The sequence below is a fragment of the Cryptotermes secundus genome, unplaced genomic scaffold, assembly GCF_002891405.2.
Source record: "Cryptotermes secundus unplaced genomic scaffold, Csec_1.0 scaffold1482, whole genome shotgun sequence".
Taxonomy (NCBI): Eukaryota; Metazoa; Arthropoda; class Insecta; order Blattodea; family Kalotermitidae; genus Cryptotermes; species Cryptotermes secundus.
Genome location: NW_019734988.1, coordinates 293,216 through 314,738, shown reverse-complemented (window position 1 = coordinate 314,738; position 21,523 = coordinate 293,216).

Here is a 21,523-nt window from a genome sequence, read left to right as displayed (position 1 = left end):
TAACCATATTTTTAACTTGAAACTTTATGTAACATTCATGGGGTGAAATAAACACAATAGTAATGTATTTTGCTGTTTAAAACATTGAATTTAAACACGTCAAGATATTATCACTGACCGTCAGGTTAGACAGCGAGCAGCAGGTGTCGTCAATGTTTCCAGTTTTGAGGTAAAAGGTAAAGTTGTCCGTGTGCTTAACTGATTAGGCACTACACCATGAAGGCATGTGGAATGTGGATGTATAGATCCATATTTTCTTGACGTCGGCACTAGCTGGAGGTGGTCATTTTCACGCACCTGGCGTTTTACCTACGGGGAAAGAGCCCTCGGTACCAATTGGTTAGGAGGCCGATCTTAACTACTTGAAGAAGAGTTCTTGAACCTACCGGGCCTAGAACTCCAAACCTTCTGTCGTCCAGCCTGAAGCCAGTCGCTATACCGACTACGCTGTCCAGGATCCCCAGTTTAAGGTTCTCGTCAAAGCCAGCCTTTCACGATTGTACCGAAATTGCCTGCTCCCGTGCCCACGCGTTCTATGATACGAACATCTCAGAACACAGTCTTCTGGGATTTGGCACGGTGTACTTATACACGGTGCCAAATCCCAGAAGACTGCTTTCTTCATAGTCACCGCCGTGAAAGCCTCAAATCTTACATCTCAGAACATATTTACTATTTTAGAAAACAGGCGACACCGTAAATTTTCTGCACCATTAAAGTAAAATTGTTTCCTGTAAAAGAATCCTCTAATATCATTACTACAAATCAAGAGGAAAAGGTAAAGCTACAACTGTAACAGGCCGTGGAGGTCCATAGGTTTATGAGACGTCGAGGCTCCCATATTTTCTAGACAATGGGCTCACAGATGGCGGCGAGGATGTCAGCCTTACGCGCCAGCCACCCTTTACTCCCAGAAAGATTTCTGGTACTCATTTCTGTTAGAAACCGAGTCGATCTCAGGGCCATAATGCATCTGGAATAATTAGATCAATTGAAAAATTCAATGACCTCATCGGGAATTGAACCCGAACATTTCTGACTTGTAGCATAGTGCCTCAACCAACTACGCAATACGTGCCCTACTGCAAATCAATACAAATTTACAATTCACGCCCTTGAAATATAAAAGTTGCCTCCATGCCATGATTAATAATATATATTTGTCCTTACTTATTCATAGATAGTTTAATGACGTTTATCGCATGGTAAATGTAAAATTATCCCTGTGCTTAAAGAAGCACCATGCTTGTGAAAGTGTATGAAACCCCCACACACTCATAAACTCCCCGGTTGCTTCCTCCCCCAGGAATATATCCCCTAACACTCATCTGATGGGAGGTTTGGTGGATCCAAATTTCTGTTAGGGCTCTGCGGAATATATAAAAAATATCATGACACTGCCAGGAATCGAATAGCGATTCCTCGGTCTTCCAACCCGTTGACTAATCACTATACCGGCTGAACTTTCATACCACGATCTTCGTTATAAGAGGATTGGCTTATTAGAAGGGTGCATCAGTCCATTTATTTCGAGGAAATACAGTTTCATTTGAGCAACAAATTATATTTTGACATGACGGCTGAAAGCCGGAATGGTAGAGCTGGAGCAGGCGTCCACTGCTAGACAGTGGCTCGATAATCATGTTTCAGCGGCAATGAATATTAACAAAGACAAATTCCGTTACAACGGATAGCAGCGAAGGAGTCGTTGCCAGATAGCAAGTCGCCAAATAAAGAACGTACTGCCTCCACCTTCAAAGTCGGAAAGTAAGTTAAGCATACATATAAGAAGTATGATATTCTGCTGATTATGATGTCCGAACCGTCTGTAAACTTCTACTGGACTAAATAGCGTCACATGTATTATTTCTTTTTTGTTGCTAGTGGGGTGGGACTAAGTCCCTTGTACTGCGCCCTCTTCTGGCCTATTGTACCAACCCCAGACGGTAGGTGAGGGTGATTGTGGAGCAATTGGTGGAATGAAGATTGGCAGGGGAAACCGAAGTACTCGGAGAAAACCTACCCCAGCGCCACTTTGTCCACCACAAATCCCACTTGACCAGACCCGGGATCGAACCCGGGCCACCTCGATGATAAGCCAGCGACTAACCGCTTGAGCTATGGTGCGGCCAGCGCCATATTTAAGAAATTATATTTTCAACAATTTCAGCAATGGCGTCAGATCACCGACCCCGTTACTGTCCATGCCGTCAACTCCCCTGTACTTCCCTACAGCGATGATTCAGAATTTGCTCTTAACTCTGAAGTAGTTAAGTAGAATGGGCTCGGTTGGTCGACAATTAAATTAAATGGGAAAGTTTTAGTTAACGTACTCGTATTGTCACGTGTAAGGTGGTATGCGTGATTAATAATTGTGGATTCTAGATTTTACGGCTGGATTTATTTGACGTCACACACAATTACACTCGATTATAGCAGTTCACACACTCAACTCCTTCTGGATACCGAAACCTTCACTGCGTAGTTCTCGAAAGCACGCTGATTCACTGCAGAGTCACTTCTCCTTCTTCCGCTTTCTGTCGTGTTCTGTCTCTGCGTTCTCTCGTAATCTGGGTTACATCAGCTAGGTGTACCGAATAGGAGACACCAAGTCGAAGAGTTAATTTCTTCGTTTTCACTAAAACGACCACTCCGTTTCTGTGAGAACAAACGTTTACTTAACCGTTGTTATGAAAACGACATCTCCATTGTGCAAGAAACGTTTGTTAGAAGTCACTACCTACGGAATGGATGCACATGTCACAGTATTCTAATCTTAGGGTTATGTTAGAAGAAACAGAGCTATACATAGACACACGGGCAGGCAGACACTCAGACTGTCAGTCAGATTGGTATTCAGACACAGAGACAGATAAACAGATAGACAGAAAGATAAATATGTAGGAATAGAGACGAAAAGGCCGGCGTCTTCATAGCGTGGCCCTTAAGGACAAGGGAGTAATTTTATTTTCCTTACACTCACAGGTATATATATATGTATTATACTAGGTCATGGGGCTAAGAATTTTGCTGATAAAGAGTGTGCGACTGTAACAGTGACATTGACCTTTACCGTCATTACACTGTGTTAATGCGGTCATTGAAATATTATTAGTTCTTGCAGATTATAATAGATGTCTGGTTTTGACGCAGCCACATCGCCACAACGGCGCCATGTAGTCTGAACCACTTACGGCATCTTCAAGCAAACCATCGCCACTGTGTCAACGCCTCGGTCCATATCTGTAGATTCTGTCACACATTCTGTCGCCGTAACCAATAGGCATCTTCTTCGGCATGCGTGCTATGCGGGATAGCATACATGATCCTGCGCATGCGTGGGTCTCATGAGTATAAAGAAGTAGCTACTATTTATTTCGATACTTCAGTTGTACGCACTGTCGACCACATGGCCGCGCGATCTAAGGTATGCTCTGTTTCGCTCGCTGGAACGCTGAGATCGTGGGTTCGAATCCCACTCAAGGCATAGATGTCTGTGTTGTGTGCCTTTATTTTATGTTTGTGTTGTTCTGTGTGTAGGTAGAGGCCTCAGGACGGGCTGATCCCCCGTACAAATAGTCCTACCGACTGTGTATAGGATCGAGAAACTGAAAAAGCCGCCAAGGCCCAACAAAGGGCTGTACATCCATAATAATAATAATAATAATAATAATAATAATAATAATAATAATAATAATAATAATAGTTCTATACGCACTGTTTTCTAATGTTCGTAAGCCAAAATTTACCCAACCATCACGGTAGGTCTACATTTTCTTCCATATTTTTGCTGAAGTATGGGATTATATGTCAAATTCTGCCCCTAAAATTATCTTCAAATACTTGTATACACAAGAGTATATTATTTTCCCGTATGGTGGCTGGTTAGAATACGCCCACCGTAGCCCTATGAGTCGTAGAAGACGGTGAAAAGGGTACCCGGTGTTTGGAGTTGTATATCTGGGCCACACTGTTACTGGGGAACATAAATACAGAGACCTGGTCCTCTAGGTAGAGGGTGGGGCGCAAGGCTGACGACCTTGCTCCGTAAGAAAAGAATTGCTGTTACTAAATCCAAAGAAGTGGAAACCGAGTTGTCTAATTCACATAGCCAGGAATGACAGATCTGACAAAATTTTCTAAGGGTTGTTTTGCCAATGATGATGCCGATGATGATGATGATGATTATGCATATATTATTAATGCCCTTCATTAACTTTTAAACACCGAAATTCTTCTAAATTATCTACAATAATTATTTTGTATATCACAGGAAACACATTACGTTTCCACTACAAAGATCAACCGGTTGATGATATCCAGCGAAATAGCCATTGTTTTCTGTAAGAACCGTATAAAACACACAACTACAACCTGTGAGCAGAATGCAGAGATTTGATATGCTAAGGCAGGTGATATATACAGTATATATGCACACACACACACACACACACACACACACACACACACATATATATATATATATGTGTGTGTGTGTGTGTATACAATCGTATAACATCAGAAATTTAAAAAATTAATAAAAGCTCACGGTCTATATAAATAAGTACCACACCATGAAGATGAATAGCTCAACTCAGTTTTAACCTGGCAATAGATGAGGTACATAATCAGCTTATTTCCGAACGCGTTACCTTCGAGAAAATCTCCTATATTCGTTGAACAGGACACAAAATAGGGCCCAGAGTCAGTATGCAGGTGGGAACAAAGAAAAAATTCCTGCCCCTAACTGCAATCTATCTAGCTCGTACTCAGTCAGCGTAACGATTAATTCATCTAGACTCACATATTCTATCACAAGAAAAGAAAGTATTTGTTTCTATTTAATTTGAAATATGGAAATAAGAATTATGTTAAAAATTTAGAAAATTATTCAATAAGGTTTACTTGCTAGAAGTCTGTAATCCTTAACGTAAGTAAAATTTGATAAAGGTTTTGGAATGCCTGTAAGTATACTTAGTAAATTACCGGATATTTTACTTTTAGGTTATAGGAGTCAGTTAAGTTAACGAACATAGGAATATATCAAGACACACATTTAGTTTCAAGGGATATTACATAGCACAATTTACATAGTGGGGGGTGGAGTGCAGCTGGGTCTACTTGGCACGGCGGTCACTGATTGGCCTATTGTACCTGCCCCGGGTGATTATGATGATGGAGAATTTGGTGGAATGAAGATTGGCAGGGGAAACCGAAGTACTCGGAGAAAATCAGCCCCAGCGCCACCACAAATCCCACTTGACCAGAACCGGGATCGAACCAGGACCTGGTCAAGTGGAATTTGTGGTGGACAAAGTGGCGCTGGAGCGGGTTTTCTCCGAGTACTTCGGGTTCCCCTGCCAATCTTCATTCCACCAATTGCTCCACAATCACCCTCACCTATCATCTGGGGCTGGTATAATAGGCCAGAAGTGGCCGCAGTACAAGAGACTTAGTCCCACCCCACTAGAAAAAAAAACCGCTTGAGCTATGGCACGGCTATTACATAGTGTAACTCACGAGATTTCTCAGTTCTGTCTACTTGCTTTGAAGTTGGAAATACGTAAACAACAACATTTACGTCACTGCGTCTTCACAAGTGACATGCTTGTGGATCAGAATATGTATTGCACAGAGGCACAGAAGAGGACAGATAGAAAAACAAAGGAACAACGCCAGTCAGTTCTATGTCCTTTTTGTATACATTATGGAACTCTGGAAGTGTAATCCATTCCTCGAAAACTTTGTTCACTTTACTCGCTTTGTTCAGAATCCTCGTCACAGGGTTGATCGGATATCGTTATTGGCTAATATGGACTTTTAAATTAACTAATGTGGGTTTCTAAATAGACCACATCGGAGGCCTCAGTATCTCTTGTCTTGGCTTACGCCATTCTTTCTGTGTCTTTTCAAATGCATCATGATATTGATATCAAAATTTTCGTGCCAAGAAGCCCACATGCCTACTGAGAACACTGATATGGGTTGTTTTATGATATCAAGGGTTATGACTCCCTCAATGTTAGTGTTTGTCCAGCTCAATAGGTTTTTATGATTATGTAAGTGTACACAAACTGAAGAAGACTTTCTCATTGCAGAGTACAATAATGAATGGAACCCCACTTTTATATGGAGTAAATTATGTGATAAATTGAGTGGTTACAATTATGAGAATGAGATGCATGAAAGTATTAGCATAAATTATATGAGAAATAGACTCTAAAGGATTCTGATGATAGTGTATAATTCTCAGGATTACTCAGTTTGGGGGTTTTGTCCATCTTTCGGCATTCTAAAAACTAAAGAACACGATGTTTCGGAAACTTGATCTGTTTCCATTTTCAGGCGAAAGGAGGGGGACACTAACTCTGTTAGATCCCTTAGAAATAGTTAATCTCAAAAGGGACCCAACAGAGTACGTGTCTCTCCCACCCCCTCACCTGAGAACGGAAACAGATCCAGTTTCCGAAATACTGTTTTCTAGTTTATAGAATACCAGATGGTGAGCAAAGTCCGAAAACAAAGTAATTCTGAGTATATGAGGAATGCGCACAAAATTTTAGTAAGAAAACTGGGGACAGTAATCAGTATTGAAATAGATGTAGACATAGTTAGGAAAATACGAGTTATAGCAACACTGACCAGTTTCAGCTGTCTTGGAGCAGACTCCGGTGGCGGGCTTCTGAAGACGCAGAAATGAACCTTCTGGTTTCTCGAAGCAGAGGGAGTCAGTTGACCTGTTAAAGTGAGAATTCCATGACTCCAGGAGTCATGAAGCAGTAAACTGTGACCACGTGTTCCGTGGGACTCAGGATGAAGAATGACTATACTGGCGAGGACCAACAGCATTTAACCAGACAGACAAACCTGTTGAAGAGGTGTCAATATTTCAAGAACTCAGATAATTACTGATGAATAATTCTATATTCTGGGACAAAATGCCGTGTAACCCATTATATCCCAGAGGATGGAACTCATCATAAACATCGCTTTGAGAAACTCAGATCCTACTTACTCGTACTTAAGGCCGCGCCATAGCTCAAGCGGTTAGTCGCTGGCTTCCCACCGCGGCGGCCCAGGTTCGATCCCGAGTTTGGTCAAGTAGGATTTGTGGTAGAGAAAGTGGTGCTGGGGCAGATTTTCTCCGAGTACTTCGGTTTCCCCTGCCGATCTTCATTCCGCCAATTGCTCCATAATTACCCTTACCTACCATCTGGGGCTGAGACCAGAAGTGGCCACAGTACAAGGGACTCAGTCCCACCCCACCACGTAATATAAATAATAATGTGGCTTTGTAGCCTTGAAGATAGACATAGACATATGAAAACTGGCTGTGTGTGAAAGTCCTTCAGTAACATACGTTAAATTTATGGGACAACCCTCAAAGTTTCGCACAGCCACCACGTCTATTACCGACAAACAAGCAAACAAACAGACAGACAAACTCCGTGGCCTGTAGTCCTCAAGCGAATTATACCGACCGAAATGTCTACATATAAACAATATTTCATACAGGATGGTATGGTCTGATTTTTTTTTTTAATTTTTGGACTTGACACATCGTTCTGTAGCCGGAAGTTTGACAAAGTTCAAAAACTTAGTAATCCCGAGTGTTGTATGACACATATGAGGTTGCATCCAATGAAAATTCAGAATTGTGTGTTAAGTGTATGTTGATTTCATACCAGGTTCGTGCTTCCGCCATGTTATAAGTAACAGTTATAGGAAACTGAAGAATACAAGATTTGGCTGATTCCCGTAATGGCGTGGTGTTCATATAAAATGTAGTGAAAATTGCTCTATTGATTCAGATGCTGAAACAGAGACTCAGATATAAGCTGACATGTACACACACACACGCATACACGGACACCTTGGTGATCTCATAAACCTACTTTTTCAAATGAAAATACAATAATATTAGAAAACTATGTACTTTTATTACGTCTATAACAACAAACTCACTTATAAATAAACAGTTGTAGGAATGAATTTATCGAAGAAATCAGTTTTTATTTAATAGAAATACACTACAGATGTCCGGAGTTGTTTACTGCTGCCTAGCAACCGCGGTATCCCTTGGTGACGTCACCGCTGTTGACTCGCGTTGCATAGCTACCATGATGCTGTGACTCGGCAAACTTCGGCTCCGCTCGGCGCGTCAGCTCCTGGGGGGGGGGCGTCCAGCTAGCGCGGCACGTCACAATATGATGATCATCAGGCGTTTAAAATATTGTGACATGCCGCCTAAAAGCCGGAATATCGTACGCATAACGGGTGTCCATTGCTAGACAACGGCTCGGTAGTCACGTTTCTGCTACAATAAGAACAGTGAATGCAACGTTGTCTGGGTGACAATTATAAACATGTTCACGCGACAACGCATACATAGGCAGAATGTTAACACGGAAATGAAAACCAGAACTGTTCAAGGAGGTGTCTGCTAGCCCAACCGCATAGCTGGTATAAATGGAGGCCAGTTCAGAAGGCAGAAGTGAAGTCAGAAGCGAAATAGCGTGCTTTCGAGACGGTATGTGTTGAAAGTTATCTTGTTAGGGTGTGTTCTACATGGGGACGTGGGTGTTTTGTATGGATATAGCTACCTTGGGGGCGTACTACTTCGAATTTCCAGTATATATTTACTTCTGATGGCTTCGTGTAACTGACCGTGGAGGTCCATAGGGTTGTGAAACGTCGAGGCTCCCACATTTTCTAGAAAATATGTTCAGAGATGGTGGTGAGACTGTCACCTTATGCACGGTCCGCTCTTTACCCCCAGGAAGATTCCTGGTACTCATGTCTGTTAAAGGCTCAGTCGATCCCCGGGCGGATGGAAGGGTTAGGTCGATTCAAAAAAATCAAATAACCTTATTGAGATTTGAACGTGCGACCTTCAGTCTAGTAGCATAGTGTCTCAACGAACCACGCTACCGCGTGCCAAACTTTATGGTGATAAACGGACTGAAAAATACATAGTAGTGACATGCACAGCAGGATGCAAAACATACGTATAAAAATAATATTAGAAGAGTAGTTACTATAGGATACTGACGATGGTGTATAACACACTGATATATTGGGTTTCTGGACTTTATCCATCGTCCTGGTTTTTAAGATAACTGGATCTGTTTCCGTCCTCACCTGAGGACGGAAACAGATCCAGTTTCCGAAACGTCGTGTTTTTATTTGTTATCTTAAAAACCAGGACGATGGATAAAGTCCAGAAACCCAATATATCAAAATATTAGAAGAGATTTTTGCATTTCTATGAATACAGACTCAATGAAAGGGAAGACCAAAGTAGTTCATGGAAGTAGCCAGTACGTTGAATCCGATAATAATAATAATAATTTCAGTAATTTCAAATGCACAATTACATGTGTAGCCTGATCATGGTGTGATGATCAAAAGTTTTTTCTTTCTATTGCTAGTGGGGTGGGACTAAGTCCCTTGTACTGCGGCCACTTCTGGCCTATTGTACCAGCCCCAGATGATAGGTGAGGGTGATTGTGGAGCAATTGGTGAAATGAAGATTGGCAAGGGAAACCGAAGTACTCGGAGAAAACCTGCCCCAGCGCCACTTTTTCCACCACAAATCCCATTTGACCAGACCCAGGATCGAACCCGAGCCACCGCGATGGAAAGCCAGCGACTAACCGCTTGAGCTATGGCGCGACCGATCAAAAGTTTACTTCTGTTTCTACTGCTCTTGCTGTCGCTTCCTGCATTCAATAAAACGGCCACGTTCCACATGTCTGGGAGCTGAATTGCATTTCAATGACGAAGAGATGGATACATACCATCACAGCCTTACTTACACACTAGCTAGCTAGGTAATTTTCTTGGAAAAGATAGGTATGCTTTTGACGTCATTCGATCATACAGGAGTCTCTCGTATTGGCTTTCAGTCTCAATTATTGACTTTTGTACTTATTGTGAATGATACAAGGCCGGCCTCAGTAAAAGTTGTTTGCAATGTTTAGTTTGCACTAAAAAATGTGTTCGCATCAACAAACAAACACACACACTGCAGTAAGGTTTAATGAACGTTACTGGAATGCAATAACGTAGAAACGTTACAAGGTCTGATCCTTCCCCATTTCCTACAGCTAATAATTCAATTTTCTGTAATTACGTGTATCTTTAGGAACAGAGATGTCTATATGTATGTGTAAAGAGCACTGTCTTCTGGGATATAACGCCGTGTAGTCCGTTTCATGTCAACCGACGTTTCGGAAGAACATGCCGTCTCCATTTGCAAGGTAGAGGAATAACGCATTCAAGAAACCAGCATGAAGCAGGTTGCAAGGAGTGCTGCTTCATGCTGGTTTCTTGAATGAGTTATTCTTTTACCTTGAAAATGGAGGCGATGTTCCTCCGAAACGTCGATTGACTTTTAGATGTTAACAAGGCATTATATCCTACAAAATATAAATCTTCATAACGCCGTTGTGAGTAGCTATAATTCTACAGAATGAATGTATTCTGTACTCCCTCTTAAGATCATATAAATATTACGTCATTTGGAACAACATGAAGAAGGGTTATAGTCTTTGTTTCTTACGAATTGCTTTACTCGTATACTAATCGCGAGATTTGACAAGTTGCAAGTCCATGCTAAGCACTTTCATTTATCTCCTGCAAGAATATGCATTCTCGTTTCCTGTCAGTTCATGGTTCCGCTAACAGATGGGGACCATGTCACTAACGACTCATGTCATGAACTGGCTTGTGTAAGTAGCATTACTTTGCATCTCTTAAGAGTACATCTAGATGTGTACAAGCGAATACATTCCCAGAAGGCTTTCGTCGCGGCTGCCGGAGCACGACGAGAGAAATATTTATTTTCGTGTCCAGTCGACGACTAGGCCAATTCCGATGACTGCAGTGAACGTTTATTTTTAACCTTCGTTTCTTCCTCGTGGTCTAGCGGTCAGAGTTCCTGCCTACAGATCCAGAGGTCCGGGTGTGATTCCCGGCGCTACCAGATTTTCTGAGAAGAAATGGGTCTGGAACGGGGTTCACTCAGCCTCGTGAGGATAATTGAGGAGCTATTTCCTTGAAATAGCGGCTCCGGTCTAGAAAACCGAGATTAACGGCCGTGGGGATCCGTTGCGCTGACCACGCGACACACTCTATCAGCTAAAGTTGGCACTATCTTCGCCGACAAGCGGCGGTTGTTCGGTCGGTATAGTTCGCTTGCGGAATCAAGCCACGGAGTTTGTTTTGTTTGTTCTTTCTCATTTCATGCAAGAAATTAAAAACCCCTTTCAAAGCAACACTCGATCGCTCATACCACCTTTATGCCCTGATGTTAATACGGTTCAGATTCGTGCTGTTTATTAAAAATTCCAAATTATTATAAAATGGGGTCTTAAGAACTGCGACTGGGGCCGGAACTGGTCAAGAAGTACAGTGCTGGGACAGGTTGAGAATGCTGATGGAAATGACAGTGGACAGGATGGAGTTCCCTGAACATGAAACAACTTCTTCTTCTGGCTGTCTTCATCCGTTCCATTATTTTCTGAACACTTCTACAATCGGAGTAGCAACAGACTGCGGGCTGGATAATCTCTGTTGGATCCCCGACATGGGAACGGTATTTTATTTTCCCCTCAAGATTCAGTCCGGCTCTGGGGCAAAATTGTCTTCCTGTTCAACAAGTACAGAGGTAAAGGAGCCGAAGCCTAAAGCTGATAACTAATTTTTTATATAGTGTCGTCAGAATGGGTAGAGTTACACTTACACTCTTCCACACACCTTCGTATCTTGGTGGTTAATTAAGGATAAAGACAATTTTGTATTTTGCTTTTTCCTATTTCTGGCGATAAACGAAATATAGCAACATGTCAACGCATTGTCAGGCAACAGCTTGATAAACACCCCACGATATGCGCTAGCAATAATAGAACGAATATGTATAACTCGTTGCTAGGCAACAGCTATCACGTGACCTGTTTTCTGTGTGGTCTACGCTACGCAACAATAGAACTATGTTCTCTGCGTTGTCCGTGCCACGGCTATGTAACACAATTCCGTTTGCAGCTAAGGACAATCCAGAAGAATTTTTAGTCGATTTTCGAGATTCAAGGAGATTGAACAAGAAATGGCAAAAAGACTTCACAGTGAATTGAATTGCTAGTTTCTGCGTTGAGATACGTTGCCAGGAGACGACTAGTGAAGACAGAGAATCCTGGTGCGTGTGTAACGGTGAACGAAAAACGTGTAAATAAACGATAGCACTTTATTAATTGCAATTAAGAGATATTGTAAAGGAAGTGCCAATAAATCCAGTCATCCCAACTAGAACAAGTTATTTTCCTCACGCGTAACCCTTACACGTGACAATATATTTTCTGCATACATTAGATCAATTAATAATCTCTCTCTCTCTTTTCCTGTTGCTCCCACATTGAAGTAGAGGGCATAAGTAAAACGCTTTGTTTCACTTCAGTTTTTAGTCCTAAGACAGCAGGTATGACTCCTTGGACGGGTATCAGCCAGTCCTAAGACCCCTACCTACACAAACACAGAATAGACACAGACATACAACCACATCTTGAATGGGATTCGAACACACTACCATAGTGTTCGAGTGAGCGAAGGCAGTTCATGCTTAGACCGCGCGACCACTGTGATCTGTTCAGTGTATAGTACAGAATAAAATGGTTGGAAACAATGCACGTAACGATGGGTCATGAATATTGTGTTCATCAGAACTGTACTGGATGCTAACTGGCAATGAATACACTTCGTAAGATGACTTCTGTAACCTTATATTCCGGAATGGAATACAGCATTCCATTACTACACATAATATTGTGACGTATAGATCAATTGCTAAGCAACGACTCGGTAAACACGTTAGTGCGGGAAGCAACGCGCGAAAAAATAGGACGCCTATTGCTAGACGACGGATCAGCAAAAAGCCTAAAACAATATGGGACAATAGAAGACGGTGTTTTCCTTGGGGTCCTCCCCGAGACTATATAACGAGAAGTTCCAAGACTGAAGACTGAGAATCCTAATGTGTGCGTGTGTAACATGAACTGTAAAGTGTGTAGATCAGTGATAGCGCTGTATTATCTATAGTTTCGAGTTGTGTGGATGTATAAGGTACAATAAATCCAATCATCGAATCCAAATCCCGTCTATAAGACACCCCTACTCATGACAATATCATTCATTCTCATTCATTAGTATCACCGAATGATCTGTATTTAATTATTTTATTTGGATTGTGCATGGTCCGACACTATTTTTCGTAAAATTGTTTGCTGTGTGATATGCATAAGGATAATGAAGCACTCTGGTGTGAATGAACTGTATCAAAATAAACAAACAATGAATAGGTGCCTAGCGTACGGATACTACACTCGTGTTCTGTACCTTAACGTAGTAAATAACCAGGCCTGTAATAACACGCTTGAAGTGCCTACATATATATATAGCTACACTCGGATATCTGTGAAGTTCCGACCGCCGAACATGGACAGGTTTAAGTCCGTGACGCAATTGCCATACAGTTGTAATCATAGGTCAGGAACTAAAGACACAAATTTGGCAATTAACGTCTGGTCAACTGGCACATAAATATCGAACACTCTTATAAAAACTAGAATAACGCACTTCAGCAGATACACAAAGTAACAAATAAATTAAGGCGAAGAAGTCGGAGATAATATAACATATGTATACAGGAAACTTTAGGGAGTAGCTTGATACGTCAATGACCGAATTTATTTCTAATTGGAGAGAGAACTAATGAGAACGACGAAGGAGCAAAGCGTCCCGTACAGCTATAAAAAACTTGAAGGCCTTCATAAAAGAGTCTTTTGATTGGTGTATGTACTATGACGTCATTTGATGAGCTAAATGGTAACCTTGATGAACGAAATGGCATGAAGAAAACATTCGGGAAAAGACGAGAGAATGCACTGTTGACAATGGAACTTTTATTTTACCTGTGACCTTCATCCGGCTTCTATTATTGACGAGAACATCAGGAAGCAAAGGAAGCGATATGGTGTGAATATAAATCAGAAAATCCATTTTTGACTACAAAACACGATTAGTTCTATACATACACAACACATAAGATCATCTCCTGGCTCCAGTGCCTTCTGACTTCTGAGATAAAGGCGTGAGTTCGAGACCAAACCAGCTATTCAACAGGAGTAAACTTTTCGGTTTTCTGCTTCATATAATGAAGGCGATGTACTCATAATTTTAATCATTCCTCGATACGGGACACAAGTGTGGTTCATGTTCCGCTGCTTTGCTCTCTCGAAAAAGCCGCTTGTGCACATAACCTTGCAGTTAGGTGAGCCCCAGAGAGGGTCTGGACTAGGTGTTGAAGAAACAAATTTGTCAAACGCCGGTAATACAACATGTAGCTTATTCATTACACAAGTAAATGCATGAACATTTCAAAGGTTCTCTGTGTATCAGGCGATTAATAGCTTAAGGTCACAAAGCAGTGTTTGGCCTCTTTCGTAAACGCCAATGAACAAAGCTGTTATCAAATAGAACCTTAGTGAGTAATAAGAAACCCAACAAACAACTTCTGAGTACTATCAAACACAGCCTTCATTAGACCTGCAGAAAAAAAGATGAGAACTTAAAAACGACCTCGTAGTACACTTTCTGTTTGGTGCCTCTTAGAATCAGAAAGTTATGAAAGAATACAAATGATGATTAAAATGACAGAAGGCGTTTGGTTATACATAATACAGCTGAAGGAGTTCTAATTTAATTTAGGATTATAATTAATGGCAATGAGGACTTTACTCCGTTTATCCCCAGCTCTTGGTCCACACTGAATGAGCATTCTTACTAACAGCTTAAGAATCTATGTCCTGCTTAGGAGTTAAGTGAAAACTGGGTGACACATACCAAAGGAGATGCATTTCTTTTATTACTTCCTGTAATTCGTGTTAAAGTGAAAAAGAGAACACTATTAATTTGTCAGAACAACTTGTCAAAACTTGTTCTTCTTCTAAGTGAGTACTTCAATACTTTCGTTGTTCACAAATGGCAATTATTTGATTGTGCCGAACTAATTGCCCGATACGTATTTTCAAATGTGGAGCAGTAGAACGAAGAAAACAGTTTGAAACTTCTGAGCACTACCAACTGGACTGGAATAACTACGAGAAGCTGAAGGGAGTGAAAGAGGCACACATACATACGTACACGCACACTTACACGAACAGGCTAAGTGACATTACACATGCAGAATTATTTTGCTTGTTTACAATTGTACGTCGTATGCTCGGCGGCGATAAATGAAGAACGGCTTGCGAGTAGAACATTCCGCCGTTCCGTCTGTATGTTTGTATGTAGGTATGTGTGTGTATGTATGTATGCATGCATATATGTGTATGTACAATATGTATGCATGCATGTATGTTTGTTTGCATGTATGTATGTTTGTATAGTATATATGTATGTACGCATATGTGTGTATGTACTAATATGTATGTATGTATGAATGCATGTATATATGTATGTATGTTTGTATGTATATATTTATGCATATATATGTATGTATATATGCATGTATGTTTGTATGTATATATTTATGCATGTATGTATGTTTGTATGTATATATTTATGCATGTATGTATATATGTATGTATGTTTGTATGTATGTATGTATGTTTGTATGTATATATTTATGCATGTATGTATGTATGAATGCATTTATATATGTATGTATATATGTATGTATGTTTGTATGTATATATTTATGCATGTATGCATGCACGCATGTTTGTATGTATGAATGTATATACGAATACAGTATGTTTGTATGTACTTATGTATGTTGGGTCCAGATACGTACGTATGGACACATGCATGTATACATGATGTAATACTCGTATATGTAATATGTATGTCGTCTACATTTATGCCCATCTATAGTAAACTGGGCTAAGTATTTTCAATTAATAGATACAGTTCTGCATACTTACGAAATATTACATTAGGAAGTGACACAATTGATCTGGTTACCTTCCCGTGTTAAGGAATTTCACGCTTCTATTAACCTCAGAATGATTACAAAATTGGGTTCATAATATAGTGATGAGATGTGCGTATTTCATAAATGTCAAAACAGAATTTTGTGTTTGTACTGTCATGTAGAAAGTCAGTGAGTTATGGATTCTCCATATCACTTGCACGTTCCTCTACCGTCAGCGTTCTTTACATTAAATTTTGCAAAAAAAGAAAAAATAAATCGAATGGCAACAATTTGTTTGGATGTCAACAGTAACTGGAACACGAAGATTCGATATTCAGGTTATTCGTAATATTGTGGCGTGTTTGCTCAAAGCAAAAACTGTGGAACAAGGGAAACAGCCGTTGCTAGGAAACGCCCGCAAGAAAAAATAGAGGAGTTGTCACGGAACAAGATGTGACGCATAGAGCTGTTGTTATGGAACAGTTGAGTAAATATATTTCCGCGGATAGGAATATACGCAAAAATAGAAGAGTTGTGCTTTCTGTGCGGTCCATGCCGAGGGGTTATAAAAAGGGTAAATAAGATCGTTTAAGTCAGTTGATTTTCGAGATGCCAAACTGCCAGAATATGAGCCTGGGAGCGGAGGAGTTAAACTGAGAAACTGAGGGATCAGAATTATTGTGTGCAATTCTGTGGAGCTGAAAGTCTGGCTGTGAAGAGAAGACGTTTTGTGTGCTATACTACAGTGATATTTGGAGTTTGTAACCCAGTTGGACTGTTATAGTTCCTTTGTTAAAACCCGTTGCTGGGAAACGGATAGTGAAAACTGTGCTAGACTGAGTTCACTAGTATCTGTAACAGTGAACTGTAAAGTGCGGAGACTAACTGTAGTGCTGTAATACCTGTAGTTATGAGTTGAGTGTATAAGTGAAATAAATCAAAGCATCGAATCCACATTCCACCTAATAGACAACCCCTACACGTTACAATACGTTTATAGTACATGTGTATATTACGGCCATTACAACTAAATATATTGTTTTCTGACTTCAACGGAAGTAAGGTGAATATTGTAGAATATATTAAAGGCCCACCACAGATGTGTTCTATGTCAGAGCATGGATCTATCTATCTATCTATTTTTCTATGGCTCTACAACCCTCGTGGGCCTTGGCCGCTTTTTCAGTTTCTTAATTTATAAACAGTCGGTAGGACTCCTTGGACGGGGGATCAGCCCGTAACAAGGCCGCTACCTATACACGGAAAAATACAAACAGAGAATAAAAGCACACACACATCCATCACCGAGCGGGATTTAAACCCATAATCCCAGTATTCGAGGTGGCGAAGACGGTTCATGCCTTAGACCGCGCGCCACTGTGATTGGCAAAGGCCGGATCTACATCAATTAAATATTTACTTCTACCTGTTACTCTTAAATATACGCCTACTTGGTTTTAACTCCACTGAGCTAATTTCTTCCTGAGGAACTGCTGTTGCACAAAAGTCCAAGAAATTCTCTACCATTTATGTAAACCGAACTTCCGCCATCGTATCAGAACACCAGACAAGCCCGAGGCCTTTTGTATCATTTCCGACCAAGAAATTCATTTAACGGTAAGGCTCAGCAACCACCCTGAAGGTCTAAGTCGCGCATGCTCTCTGCGGTTGCTTATTTAAAGTTTCTTCATCTACCTTCCCTGCCCGCAAACTGTCTCCGTTCACCACAACCTGAGGTTGAAGACCGTGCCATAGCTCAGGCGGTTAGTCGCCGGCTTCCCACCGCGGCGGCCCGGGTTCGAGCCCAGTTCAAGTCATGTAGGATTAGTGGCCGACAAAGTGGCACTGGGGCAGGTTTCTTCCGAGTACTTTGGTTTCCCCTACCAATTCGCACTGCAGTGATTTTTCCGCAATCATCATCTATCATCCTGGGCTGGTACAATAGGCCAATTAATGGCCGCAGTACCAAGTGGACTCAGTCTCACCCTATGAGAAAAAAATTGAGGATTATCTGTGTCACTGTGCTAGGAGATCAGTTTAATATAAACTTGGTTTAAGACATTTATTGATATTTGAATATTTCTAGCGATTTTAGTTACGAGATATGAGCAGTCTGAATACACGCAAAGTCGGAGTTTAAATCTCTAACTTGAGAGCTGTGGTAGAGAAATTAAAACTTCGAAACAGCTAATAGAAATGTCAAGGCACTGCACGTGATCCTGAGTCACCCACTTGACCAGACCCGGGATCGAATCCGAGCCGCCGCGGTGGGAAGCCAGCGACTAACCGCTTGACCTATGGCGCGGTCTGTTATGCATGTGACTTACTTCTAAATATGGATACTCGGACTCAGGTATACCATGGGTTTTCCCAGTCACTGCAACTAATAGCCGGAGTAGTGCTTTTACATAGAAGTTGATGCCCGTTTCCTCTCAAAGCCTTAACTTTTCACAATTCATAATGACATTCCCACATGAAATATTTTTTAGTTTTTGGACATTACTAGTCGTCCTGTGTTCGGTCTATATAGTTCGCTTGCGGACTAAAGCCATGGAGTTTTTTAACAGGCCAATGGCTTGTGTAAAAAGACTCAACTATTGTATTATGTGCACTATTTGGAAAGTAACTTCAGTTTATTTTAGGCAAATAATGTAGGAGCAGGAGGGAACTCGCGCATGAGAGGTAGCGTCACATGACTCGCTGTCTTTTAAACCATCACATAAATGGTCGCCTAGTGTTTGTTCTTGTCTCTACATAGTGATTAATGTTGTGTTCTGAGATAGATAATCCCACCAGCTGCGATATTCGCGATGTTAATAGCTTTCTTCACGTTAAAATCGTGAGTGCTGTGGAAAACCATCGTGAATTATGCGCGGTTTAAGGCCAAAATGTAATGACTGAAAGAAATGTATGACAGTTCTATAGAAGTTCAAAGATTGGCGGGCGAACAAATGTTAATGATGACGAGTGAATTTGCCGGCCGACCATCTGCAGTAAGTGTTATCTTGTTGAAAGTGTTGACTGAAATATTTGTGAAAGACGGCGCTTCACAATCTCAGAACTTTCATGTGAATGTCTACACATTTCACGCACTGTTTCCTACTACATTATCGCAGTTAGACTAGACTGCCACAAGTTCTGCGCAAGAGTGGTCCCGAAAATGCTCACGGGTGCACACAAAACGCAAAGAATTTCTTCTGCCTTTGTAGAGTTTTTAGTGAGATACCATAAAGATTGTAATGAATTTCTCAATTACGTACGAGTTACGGATGATTAAACCTGGGTTTCATTTTTTAATGTTGAAACCAAAGAGAAGTCAAAATAGCGGATGCACACACATTCACCAAACAAACCGAAAAGTTTTAAACGAATATTGCCTACCAGAAAGCTGATGGCAACTGCTTTCTGGGACAGGAAAGGAGTGCTGATGAGGTAATTCTTGTAACATTGAACAACAATAATGTCAGAAGTGTATTGCGGAAAACAGTAAAAACTGTATAGGGCTATTCAGAACTAAAGGCGCGGAATGCTGACGTATGGTGTAGTGCTCCTCCAAGACAATGCGCGTCCGCATACAGCTACTATCGCTCAAGCACTAATGGAGCATTTCTCCTGAGAATTGTCTGACCACCCTCTTTACAGCCCTGCTCTTGCTCCAAGCGACTACCACCTGTTTACCTACGTGAAGAACTGGTTGCCATCAGAGAGCTCCATCAATAATGAAGAGTTGACGGAAAGTGTCAAAACGTGGCTCAGCTCAAAGGCAGCAGACTTATTGGAAACACACATAAATAATCTCATTCTCCGATACTACAAGTGCCTCAGTTCCGTTGAGAAGTAGCTTAAGAATGAATTTCGGNTCTCCGAGCAAGCGAGGAACAAATTTTGCAGACACCCGTCTCATGTGCAAACCTTCGGTTAAAATTCGCTGGACCGTGCTCCATGAGATGTTCGTTTCCTCAGAAAGTTGGTCAATGGTCTTTCGACGATCTTCATCAATTTCACGCACACTCTTTGTTCCTTCTGGTCGGTCATCTCACTAATCGCCAGAGGGTTGAAAAAGGAACGCACACAACAGAGCACCACAGACAAACCACTTAACTCAGACTGACGCCAGCTCACTAACAGTCGCGGGAGACCCCCAGCTAACACCACCTAGCAGCACAACTTGTAACTACAAAGCATGCTCGCGCAACAGGTCGTTTCCGGTTATTTTTGGGTCCCCCCTCGTATAATAATATTTTTTATCATTGTTTGTTTTTTTAACAGCTCATTGGAGTTATTTTCCGAATAGCCCTTGTAGTATATCATCATCAAAAATATAGCTTCCCATATAATTATACACAGCAGGAAAATATCTCGTTCAGTTGCTGTAGTGTCGCTAAATAGGATAATAACCACAATTTTAGGCTATAGACTACCTGCAAGCATCTATTTTTTTAATGCTACTGGGGTCTCTTGTACTGCGGCCAATTCTGGCCTATTGTATCAGCCCCAGATGATGGGTGAGGGTGATTGTGGAGCAATTGATGGAATGAAGATTGGCAGGGGAAACCGAAGTAATCAGAGAAAACCTACCCCAGCGCCACTTTTTCCACTACAAATCCCACTTGACCGGACCCAGGAACGAACCCGGGCCGCCGCGGTGGGAAGCCAGCGACTAGCCGCTTGAGCTATGGCGCGGCCCTGTGAAGCAACTAGCTTTCATATGAACATAGCATAGACGTGAACATATTAACAGACACTAATATTTTATAACTAAAGATGGATTTTGAATAATTTATAAGAGGATTACCGTTCTTCAGAAAACAAGAAAATAAAGGCCGATTTTCTGGAACGCTCTTCAGGCATCACATCCAACATACCTTGACAAAGGAGGAATGCACCTGCATTCACTCACGAATTTGCCCTTTACTGTCCGGAGAGGAATAGTGGCAGGCGTGGTTGTCTCTCAAGGCCTGCTTTCTGATATTGCTGTATGAAGAGTTGTAAGTTCAAAGCATAGAATCTGAGCACAGACTGGGATGTATGTGAACGAGAGAAATAAAATACATTACAGTACAGCGTGAGTAAACAGGAAAAAGTAATTCTGAATTCGTACGGGTGGAGCCCTTGGAAGTGCGAATAGTAGCCCATGCACAAACCAACTCAATGTCAGGACGCAGAATACGAAGTCTGAACACAGCTTAAATTAAATCCCCTTTTTAACCGGTTTTTAACCCTGGTTCCATTTTTCTGTAAACCCATAATATTAATGTTAAATTCCCGAATTATTCTCCATCATCCAGTTGGTATATGTCTAAAAGAATTCCACAGCAAAATTTTATGTGAAATACCGTTTGCATTATGCCGGACCCTGGCCTTTGTTTATTGTCATGGCGTGGAGTTCAGTCACACTGATAATTTTATCTAAGTTTCGTCTAAACTATTTATTGAACAAGTTGGTAAATTATAAGAAAAACAAGGTAATAAAGTACATGTCAAATTATTTCAAATTCCAAGACATAAAGGAGAATCGGGGGGGGGGGGGGCCGGGAATATGAGATGTTTTTAAAT